At 44.6% G+C, this 11,336-nt stretch overlaps 1 non-coding gene across 1 annotated transcript; it reads right to left on the reverse strand.

The window, feature by feature from the left end:
- Positions 1 to 11,176: 11,176 nt before the first annotated feature.
- Positions 11,177 to 11,248, reverse strand: TRNAQ-CUG (transfer RNA glutamine (anticodon CUG)). The gene has a single exon. It is a non-coding gene; the product is annotated as a tRNA-Gln (tRNA).
- Between the last annotated feature and the right edge of the window lie 88 nt (positions 11,249 to 11,336).

The following is an 11,336-nucleotide window of genomic DNA, read 5'->3' on the forward strand; positions in this document are numbered from 1 at the left end:
ACAAGGACTTTTTTTTTCAAGAAGGAAACAATGGAAAACAAATGCAAAAGCATTTAGCAGAAGGCCAGGCAATGGCAGCTTTTCCAAAATGTCAAGTGTGCCGAATAGAGTCAATTTAAAAGAGAATTAATTATTTAAACAGAATTAATGTGACTACAGTGAAGCCCTGTTAAACCATCTCATCCATCCTGCTTCCAACTGTGCTACCCCTTACAGTCTAAGTCTAAATACTGTGACCTCAATTTTCAAACACTTCAAACAAAAACTCTCTTATCCAGTCATAGTACCAATATATTGATTTTTTTAATATATTTACTGCATCTCTACCAGGAATTCACCCACAGAATTGTGCTCACCTTCTCCACACTCCCAACTCATATGAATTTGACCTCTGGGTTCCCTTTTCTCATCTTTTCCTCTTTAATCTTCATAGTTCTTGTATTTTCCCAGATGCTTCAGGCAGTTTCTATCACTGCATTCTTCAGATCATCCTTTACCTGCAAATCTGCCCTTTGCATAAAGTCCTGATATCTTAATTTCAACAACTTTTCTCTTTTATTTCATGCATTGTCTTGTCCTTGTGTGCCTTTGGGGACAGGAAAGTGACTGAATTTTAGGTCTCTAGCTTTCATATGGAAGCTCATTTTCTCAAAAGAATGTCCACACTTACTTCCCCGGGAACCAAAGAGCTTCTGCTGTCCCAAAGAGCTTCAGTTCCTCCCGGACTATGAGGCATGATGTTGCAATATACTGAATATCACCCCTAGAAGGAATACTCTGTGCCCACTCTTTGCATTTTCCAGATCAAGATGAATTTGCAATGCTATCAACAATTTAAAGGTGCAACAATGGTTACCAAGTGCTCTTTTTCCTGGATAGTGTTACATGAAATGTGGCAAACATCAACAGAGCCACTGTGCCTCTTTTGTATCCCGCAGGAATATCTATAACCATGTCTACTAGTGATAAGTCAAAACCATCACTTTTGGTTTCCAGTTTCAACATGGGCAAAGGAACCATTCCAAATCCATCCTTTTCTGCAACCCTTTAAATCAAAACATCTGGACTAGAATTTACATAAAATAATTTTTCTTTATTTCTTCTATTTCATGGAGGAAAAGATCTATCTATCTAATAAGTAATGAACTTAATTGCCCTGGGTCTTGACTGTGTTGGGAATGCATATTAATTTAAATGCATCAGTGTAAAAATCAGTCTCATTAAACTATCTCAAAGCCCTAGAATAGATGGAGGACTGCATTAACACTTGCATGTAGTCATTCATATTAAAGTTATAATTTACAAGAGCTCATAATGAATATAAACAGGAATTAAAACTGAGCTGAGGTGCAATAAAAAGGATTAGTGGCAGTGATATTTAAATTGACAGTTAAAAACTCTTCTGGAGCACTTTCAAGGCCTTGGAGAAATACAGTTGGTTGGATATACTATTCTTTATTTCATGGTGTACTAGAAACAATGTATAAAACATGAGCACACCGAGGCCAAATGAACATCTTCACAGCAGAAATGTATTTCTTAAGATATTTTTTAATTTGAAATGTCATTTTCGTGTCGTGCGAGGGGAACGACTGATGCACATATGGAAAATTGTGAGCGAGTTCTTAGAAACCGTACTATTTTCTTGATCATTCATAACCAAATACATAAAGAACTCTTCAGCATATCACTATTGCACAGCTTGAACGAGATCTCCATAGCTACCCTTGGCACAACAAGCACAAAACCCAAGTGCCTTTGCAGGGCTGATAAGCAGACAGGAAGCAAGTGAACATCTGCTACAGCTTTAGATGGTTTTGCCTTCAGTAACCACCGAAGAACGTCAGGCTCTGCATTCCACGTCCTGCTTGCTTGGCCTTTGACACCACCAGCTGTTGGAAAGGAGATGTAAAATGCTATACCTACAGAAAGGGAGCTGCACTATTTTCTAAAGGACCATTGGGATATTTAATGGCATTTTTTTCTTTCCGTTCTCTGATGACTGGAAACACTGGATAGCAGAATCTGCATATGGAGTTACTTCCTGAAAGTCAACCACTTCCTATTTAACAATTTTTTTTTTGAATGCTCTGTTTTCCTTTCCAAACCTGCTTTGTTTTGTTTTGTTTTGTTCTGTTCTGTTTTAAACACCAAAAACAATTGACCCATAGACTGAATAGTAATTATATTCATCATAATCATTGTAAGGAAGCCATGTGCTTCCCTGGATCGGGGCTGGGGCTTCCAGCCCAGGCAATCTGTCTTCTTGGAGCATAACAGCATTTCTATAGCATGGACAGCCAAGGAACAGAGTTACACAAAATAAATATCAAACAATTTAGTGCAAACCCTTTCTTTGTTTAAAGAAAGAGCTACTGAACATGATGTTTTATAAAGGAGCTTGGCCAAATAATGCAGATTCTCTGCTCGTGTGCATGTGGAAAATCTGCTCCAGATAGTTCAGCAGTTCTCCACCACCACAGTATTTTCATTTGCATGGAAAGCTACTAACAGAGAACTGACAGCAGCATATTTTTAGGATATTGAGGCCCATGCATCTTTATGTACTTCCTCTGAGATTGTAATTTTGTCTAGGAGATTGCAACAGTTGTGATGAAATCGGATTTAGCCATGTATGGTAGATCCTATGGCTCTGACACAGTGAGATGAAAAGGGGTTCAGAGTAACAAGAAAGAGGAAGACATTACTCCAGAGTTATGTAAATGTATCTGAGAAGAGAATTTTGCCTACAAATTCTGTACTCTGTGCTTTGGAGTTCTATACATTTTTGTATATGTTCTATTCTTAAACTGCAGATGGATGCTGTTTTGCCAGGAAATAAACATGAAGATGACTTCAAATATTTGAAGGAATCATGTTGCCACTCAAAATACAGAAACATCTGTCATATAAACTGTCCTAGTGAGAACATAAAAGAAGAGACAGAGTGATCAAAGAAGAAAATCTAGGACTCTTACTCAATTCCTAATGAAAGCTATTTCTCTTTTAGGACCTTTTTAGGACCATGAGCCTACTGGCACAGAGATACTCTCATAGTCTACAAATACAGTTGCTGAGTACCTGAGGTGACTACTTTGCCAGTAGTTATTCAGTTAAATATAAGAATAGTCATAAAGACACTGGATTTAACCCTTAAGACTGACAAACGACCGACTTGGGTTATTCTTGTATAATGGAATCATAGAACCCCAGAATGGTTTGGGTTGGAAGGGACCTTAAAGATCATCCAGATCCAACCCCCCTGCCATAGAGAGGGGCACCTTCCACTATCCCAGGGTGCTCCAAGCTCTGTCCAAGCTGGCCTTGGACACTTCCAGGGACCCAGGGGCAGCCACAGCTTCTCTGGGCACCTGTGCCAGGGCCTCACCACTGTCACAGGGAACAATTCCTTCCCAATATCCCATCTATCCCTGCCCTCTGGCAGTGGTAAGCTATTTCCCCTTGTCCTCTCCCTCCAGGCCCTTGTACAAAGTCCTTCTCCAGCTCTCTTGGAGCCCCTTTAGACACTGGAAGGGTCTCTCAGGTCTCCCCAGAGCCTTCTTGTCTCCATACTGAGCATTCCCATCCTTCCCAGCCTGGCTCCAGAGCAGAGGGGCTCCAGCTTTTGCAGCATCTCCATGGTCACCTCTGGACTTGCTCCAGCAGCTCCAAATCCTTCTGCTGTTGTTCCCCAGGGCTGGAGGCAGCTCTGCACGTGAGGTCTCACCTGAGTGGGGCAGAAAGGCAGAATCTCCCCCTCATGGTGGGATGACTACAGGATATAGAGACTTTCTGGGCTGCTCTCTATGCTTTTTACCTTCTGCCTTTCACAGGGAACTGAATTTTAAAAACTATATTAATATTAGAATAATTAAATAGCTGTCTTGAACTGTGTGCACATTGCATTTAACCAGCTTGAAAGCAAGCCAAAACTTGAAGCCATTTTTAGAAGAATTGTAGAATCAATACATCAATTCCCATTAATTTGGTGTCAGAGGAAACTAATGTGTACCTGTCTGAAACGTGTGTGTTCCCTGCAGAGAAGTACTAAAATAGGCATCTTCTGTCTCACTGCCTTGCTGTGCCCTCCAACCATCAGAAACCAGGGTTAGAAAGAGGAAAAACCAGACTGGCTGCAAAATACATGAAAATGAAACATTTTTTTATTAACCCAGTATCCTGGACAAGTTATGCACCAACTGTGCCACATTGAAGCCATCCCAAGCTCTACCCCATCCACTGCACTGAGCCTTGTTTTCTCCCCTGATACTCCAGTCCCTCCCAAATACATCTCCTTTCCAGGGCTGAGAATATCTAGGCAAGCTGAGGTGAAACTGCATTCACTCTGTCACAGCCATAAACTGTCATTCTGCACAGCAGTGGGACAATCTTAGTGACTAATCCCAATCGAGAGTGCATCTTAAACCAGCCACAGTTCTGGATCAATCCAAGCTCCCTAAAATGTGCTGCATGGAAGCATCTTGAACATCTTGCTCACTGCACAGCTGGCTGCTGAGCAAATTCTTGTCTCGGGAGGTATGCTCAAGCACATGAAACATATTTTTAGCTTCCCAGAGGTGTGAGTACTCCCAGAGCTGAGAGTGGAACCTGGCTGACAGCAGGTTTCCAGAGGAAAGAGCAGGAAAGAAGCAATGGGTGATGAGATTACCCCCCACAGAAGGAGACTTCTGCTCGGAATATCAACACATCTTTTCAGTCTCTCATTGTGACTGTTTGTGCTTTCATCAGATTTTCCATTTGCTCCTTCAGCTACGGGACCAGATGGCTCCCACACATTAAGCTCTGAATCATGGCAAGGCTCGAGGTGTTTGCTGTGTGTCACTGCAAACACAGGCGCCGGACCACGTTAAACTCCCTCCCAGCCAGCATATGCTGCACCCTGCTCAGGGGTGGGACTGCAGCAGGTACCTCCAGGTACACACTGGGGTAGATCTGAGCATCCTTTTCTTCTTGCTGGAAAATGACTGCCATACCTCGAGCACAGAGAGCAGGGAAGAGTGGCAGAGCAGTGACACATGGCAGAGGACAGATGCTCGGCGCTTCCCGTGATGCACGATGCCTGATGGCAAGGAGTCCTGGTGGGCCAAGGACAGGAGGCTGTTGTTCCCCCTCTGATTTCCCCTTGAAGTTTGTGATTAAACTGGTGCTGACATCTTTCCCAGTGCCTGTTTGCAGAGCCAATAGCCCTGGGCAGGACTTCTGGCCATGAAGCACCTACTGGAAAAAGAGACAATCTCATTGTTTGAGAGCATCTCTGCCTCTGGCATTTGTTAAATAGAAAACAGAAGTGATTTTCTCCTCATTTACCTTGCACAGATCTGGGGTAGATCCAAGCTGTGGCAGCCCTCTGAAATGAGAGTGAACGGGAGGGGTGTTTGCAAATGCAATGGTCCCTATTTAGGAAAGCAAGACTGGGAGGATTACACAGAATGTGATTTGTGCTTCAGTTACAAGACCATAAAAATCACCCTGCAGTTCTCTCTCACTGAAATACTGCATTTCTGAGCACTGAAAACCACTGGAATAATGAAAGCTGCTTTTTCAATACCTAGGAAATATCTGCGGCTCCAAATAACAAATCCGGAGGCAGAGGAGGGATGTCCTGGATAGCACAATTGATACGGTGAGTGTGCTCCAGGTCACACCACAGAGGAGCAGCCAAGCAGCTGGAGACTGTCCAATGGCCACACTCCACCCCAAGTATTTTCTGAGATGAGAAAATTCCCCTTTGGCTGTTTTCAGAAAAAAAACCAAAAAAGCATAGTGTTTCTTGCTATGCATTTACATGGCCCCCCGTGTTAGAAGTGACAGGGCACCTTGTGAGGGTGTGCTGTGCTGGCCTTTGCTGACAGGTGCTGGCAATCAGGGAACACTCATCAGGGACAGGGACAGTGACCAGGAATGTCACAACCACAGCCTGTGCAGAGCAGCTCCCATGAAGGTTAAGGCGTGTTGCCACCACCTTTGAGGTCAGCGTTGGCCTCGCTTGAGCAGTCCTATAAATAGATGCCTAAGGTTGAGTGAGAAGAGGATTTGGCTCAGCTGGATCTTGTTTAGCATTCCCAGGAGAGGAAGGCAGATTCTTTTCCCTTTTTCTTTTCCAGCCTGTAACCTTGAGTTGGTCTCTGTGGGGAGCATTAGTGGCATTTGCCAAAAGCACTGCCGCTGTGAGCCGGATGTCCTGCTGTGTCACACAAACCACACGTACACGTCTCTTCAACCTGCAAACCCAGACCTAATTCCACTAAAGCCTCAAACTAATTCCTCCCTGGCAAAACTAGGGAAAAACCCAAACAAACCTTGAGCCTAATTGCTTGAAAACAGTAGGACACCTAGTGGATTTATAGGGAATATCTTTGGGATGATCAGCAACATTTTGTCATTTTCTTGGCACAACCAGCTGTGAATTTATTTATAGAGGGATCACTGAAATATCAGGGTTTCTGTTTAATAAATTAATCTTGTTATAGCTGTTACAGTCTCCAGCTTGCTTGAAGAAATTATTGCAACCTATAGAAAATCCAAAGAGCATTGTTCAAATGACTTGAAAAAAAAAAAAAGTATGGAAAACTGGATGGTTCCCAAGGTCTGGGAACAGGAGGAAGGATATTCTGCCAGATCAAAGCCATCCCAGTTGTTCCATCTGACAGCTCTCTAATGATCTTAATGAGCGAAGTTTTAGAGTCTCAGCCTGGCTCCCAGTACAGTCGTGCAGCTCCACAACAACGTGGCCATGCTGAGCACAGCCAGCCGGCCCCGCCGGTTGTTTCAGCAGAGAATGACTTGGCCACAGAACCCAAAGTGCTTCTTCATTCCCCAGGGCTGATCTTTCGGATCCAAATCAGAAGATGATGGGCCACGTGATAACGCCTGCGCTGCTGTCGCTGCATTTGCCTGGTACCAACTCCAACATCAAGCAAATTTTGACCCTAGATAGGGAATAAACCCCTCTGGAAGGGTGTGGAAGAGGAAGAATATTTTGAGTGATGATTCTGTAAAATTATATCTTGGCCAGCAATTATCCTGGGGCTGCCAGGGTTATCTTGCTGGTGTCTCTGGAGGCAGCAGACACAGACAAAGAGATGAGTGATGAATCCAAAATGGATTCAGGAGACTGATGACTTCATTTTGACAGTCATCACTAGGAACACCAAGTCGTTGAGTCTTGCATCAATTCCTGTTCCCAAAACACACTGAAAACTTTTCTTCCTTTCTGCTTACCATAATATTGTCCTAGTAAAAAATGTCTCCAGAAGATGGTTAATTTTTCTGTTCCCTTCCCAGTCTTTCTGCAGTGCTGCAGGGATTCCTAAAGAACAACAGAACCAGAATTAGATTTGATTTGGGATAAAAAATATGTTCAGATACAGGTCTTTTTTTTTTATTCCAAGTTCAAGGTTAGGAAAGGAAAGGCTAATTTTGAAATTAATTTTGATTTGGTATATTTCTTCTTATACCTTTTCTTCTTAAAGCTGTAGAAATCAGAAAGGACATAGCAGGTGATGGAATGCAGAAAAATTCATATTAACTCCATGTATTTTCATTATTCCTACCTGTGGCATAGAATTACCTGGAAAATAGAATCCTTGTACATTGTAAACCCTTTAAATTGGTCTAGGTTTCTAAAAATAATTGGTTTCTTTAAATTTCTGTGGAGAGATTTTATATTTGAAGGAGTTTTTTTCTGACTGACATGTGAAACTGAGGATAGTGCGTGCTAAGAGTACGCTTGTCTCTAATTTAGCAGCTGGATTCGAAAGCTTGAATTATCTCTGCATAATTGCAATGATTAATGGATTGTTAGGAAATTGCAAAGTATTGATTGAATTTTCCCCTTAGGAAATATTTCTCCTCTGATAAAACACAGTTCTGGGCCTTTGCTTTTGTCCTTCCTGCTTTCTGCCCCAGGAAAGCCAGGGGCTGCTTTTATCCAGGAAATGGGAATTTGGGTCAACAGCCCTTCAGGGACAATTTTGAATTATTGTGATTTCCAATCCCAAATCTTCTCTGAGCTTTGCAAAGAGATGGATTTGCAAAGTGTGAACAGGGATTTCCAAGCCAGAAAAACTTTTTCTTTTTTTGCTGGGACCAGCAGCAAATACTGGCCATCCCTGTTTCACATTCTGCCATTTCCATGTCAAATACCACCAGTGTGCTCTGCAAAAACATCTTGACCTTGTTGTGGGAATGCCACACCCATCAAGGCTGGTGGTAAATTTTCCACTTTATTAGGCCAGGATTACTCTGGGGGATCTCAGGAGTTGGTGGGAAGAGGGAAGTGGAGAATGAAGTGAGAATTGGATGCAGGGAGATCTTGATGCACAGTGCCTGGGGCTGGGCAGCTGAGACCTGGAAGCCCTGACACACATCTGCACCTTAATGGTGCTGGGCTCTTTTTGGCAGCTGCTCTGGGAATTTCCAGAACAGACCCATAAATACACAGTTATGAGTGTGACCTCTGCTTCTTTCTTTGCTAAATTGACCAGCCAAGGCCCAGCTGAGTATCATCCCTTGTCTCTGCTCCAGTTGCTTGGGATGTGCTGCCTCTGCAAATGGTTCTGCCTAAGTCAGGAATTATGAGAGCGTGCTAATTCAAGGTTTGCCATGAATTTAGTGTTCCTGCAAGGATGACACTAATGGCAATTAATGCAGCAGAAATGCCAGTGCTGAGTGACTGTTCTCACATTAAAAGCTGTCAGTTGGAGAGCACAGTCTCTGTTATTCCAGCCTGACCTCTGCTTTCTGGCTGTGTTTCCTGTGCACGGCAGGTGTCCCAGGCCATCCCATCTCTGCAGCAATTCACTCTGGGAGGGGACACAGGGAAAGAGCAGAGCAGCCCAAACCAGCCTGTGCTGACAGTGACATTTCCTGAGGCTTTGGATATTCTCCTCTGTGGCTTGAATAGCAACAAAATTAACCCAGAACTGAACAGGATATAAAACTTTAATTTCTGGAGCTCCTTGCTAGTTCAATGCTCTCCTCATGTCCTGCTCTGTTGATTCCTGTTTAGACACAGAGCTCTTTCTACTGTTTCAGTTTTCACCGTGAAGAATCTGATTTTAAATGTCAATTGCATTCAAACAGGCTTAGCTAGAAGTAATCCCTGCTGCTGCCCAATTCCATAGCAATCTGCACAACTAGTCATGTTTTGCTAAAAAAAATCAATGGTAAAAATGTCTTTGCTTTACAATGGCTCAAGTTCAACAAGTGACAGTGCTGCAGCAGTGTGGGGATTGTGATTTTTACCTAAGCCAGAAGAGCCACTGTCCTCACTCTGTGCCCTAAACTCTTGCACAGGGTAAGTCAGTTCCAGATGAGGAACATCTGCAATGTGATGCAAGAGGAAGTAATGCTTGCACACATGAAAAATGTAAATAAAGGGTGTTTCTAGGCTCACAAACACAATCCAAAGCATGAAAAGGAGAACAGCTCTTACAGGAGAATAACTAGAGGTACTTAATCTGTGTTATTTTAAGGCTTTTTAGCTCTAAAAGCAGTTCTGGAGGATGAAACCAGGTCTGAGAAACATCAAGTGAAAATTAATAGCTTTTTAACAACAAAGTTTAATGGACAAGTGCAAATAGGATATGAGATAGAAACCTGAGCTCCTGAATTATAAATATACCCAGCCTCTACACAGGCAAGTATCTGTTATCTATTTGATGTACTACTCAATGTCGGGGGATTGAGAAAGGCAGGAGCTGGATGAGCATTTTCAGGTTCAAAATTTTGTGTATTCTGGGTTTAGCTGGAGATAAAAAGGATGAATCCAACACAGATGCCTATAGCCCTCACCACTACACTACCCCCTGTGAGGAGCTGGAGGTGCAGGGCACATCAGAGGCTGGCAGCAGGGTGTGGGTGAGCCCAGACTGTGATGCCTCTGTGACCTGTGGAGGGACACGCTGCAGTCACCCTTCAGGTGTCTTTGTTATTAATGTTTGTTTTCCCCACTTGGAAGCTCTGAGGCAGCATGAAAGATTTCTCTTTAAATGCAGAGGATCACGTTCTGGCTCGTTATGGTGCCAGCAGACGGTAACTGCTGCACAGCACTGCTGCTGATGCCCGGGGGTTACTTTCCACACGCAGGAATGATGACACAGCCACTGACTGCAGTGATGGCAAACACGCTGCTGCTGAGGGCAGGCTGGTGGGAAAGAGCAGTTTTAAGGGATTCTGTTTAATCATCTGGACACAAGTGCTATTTTTATCCTCTGTTGTTTGTATCTCAAGCCTGCACCAGGAGAAGCTGATGACAAAGTTGGTGTCTGCCATGGCACAGGGGAGACAAGGGGAACCGGACACCTTTTGGGAAGGGAGAAGCAGGGTGGGCAGGTGTGGCAGTGGGAAAGGGGCCTGTGCTCATGGCTTTTTTGCACCTTATGAGCTGAAAGAGCTTGTTGGCCTCTCTAATACCTCCACAAGCTCATATGACTCTCTCAGCTCAGTTCACAGGAGGGATCTTCTTGGGGGGCTTCCCATCGACCAACCCCAAGCTCCCCTGTGCTAGTGGGTGGCTTTGGGATGAGCCAGTGCCTGCCCATGGAGGCAGGAGAAGGGCACCCACCCCATGGTGGGGGTTAAAGTTGGTGGGCTCCAGGCAAGAGGTGAGGTGAGATTATCACAGTGTGTGAAGAGGCCCAGGGAGCTCGGAGCATGCCCAGCCATCACTTGGGCACAGGATTCCGGGTAGCTCAGTGTACCCATCCATCCTTTGGGAATAGGCTCAGAGATCCTGGATGGACTGTGCCTGGGCATTGAGTACAGGGATCCGGAGAGCTCAGTGTGCCCATCCATCCTTTGGGAATAGGCTCAGAGATCCTGGATGGACTGTGCCTGGGCTGTACAGGAGTACAGGAGTCCGGGGAACTCAGTGTGCCCATCCATCCTTTGGGAATAGGCTCAGAGATCCTGGATGGAGTGTGCCTGGGCATTGAGTACAGGGATCCGGAGAGCTCAGTGTGCCCATCCATCCTTTGGGAATAGGCTCAGAGATCCTGGATGGAGTGTGCCTGGGCATTGAGTACAGGGATCCGGAGAGCTCAGTGTGCCCATCCATCCTTTGGGCACAGGGACTCCTCAGAGAAGCCCGAGCATCGTTTGGGCACACAAAGCCGAAAAGAAATAAAAGCGAACTGGGGGTAGAAAAAGATTCAGGTTCCACCGAGATTTGAACTCGGATCGCTGGATTCAGAGTCCAGAGTGCTAACCATTACACCATGGAACCGCTCTGCCACCACCCCCTCCCGGCTGCCCCTAGTTCCTCGCGCCGCTCCCCGCCGCAGCGCGGCCGCTCCCTCAGGGCGGCGGAGGGG

Source organism: Lonchura striata, chromosome 10, assembly GCF_050655825.1.
Source record: "Lonchura striata isolate lonStrDom1 chromosome 10, ASM5065582v1, whole genome shotgun sequence".
Classification (NCBI taxonomy): Eukaryota; Metazoa; Chordata; class Aves; order Passeriformes; family Estrildidae; genus Lonchura; species Lonchura striata.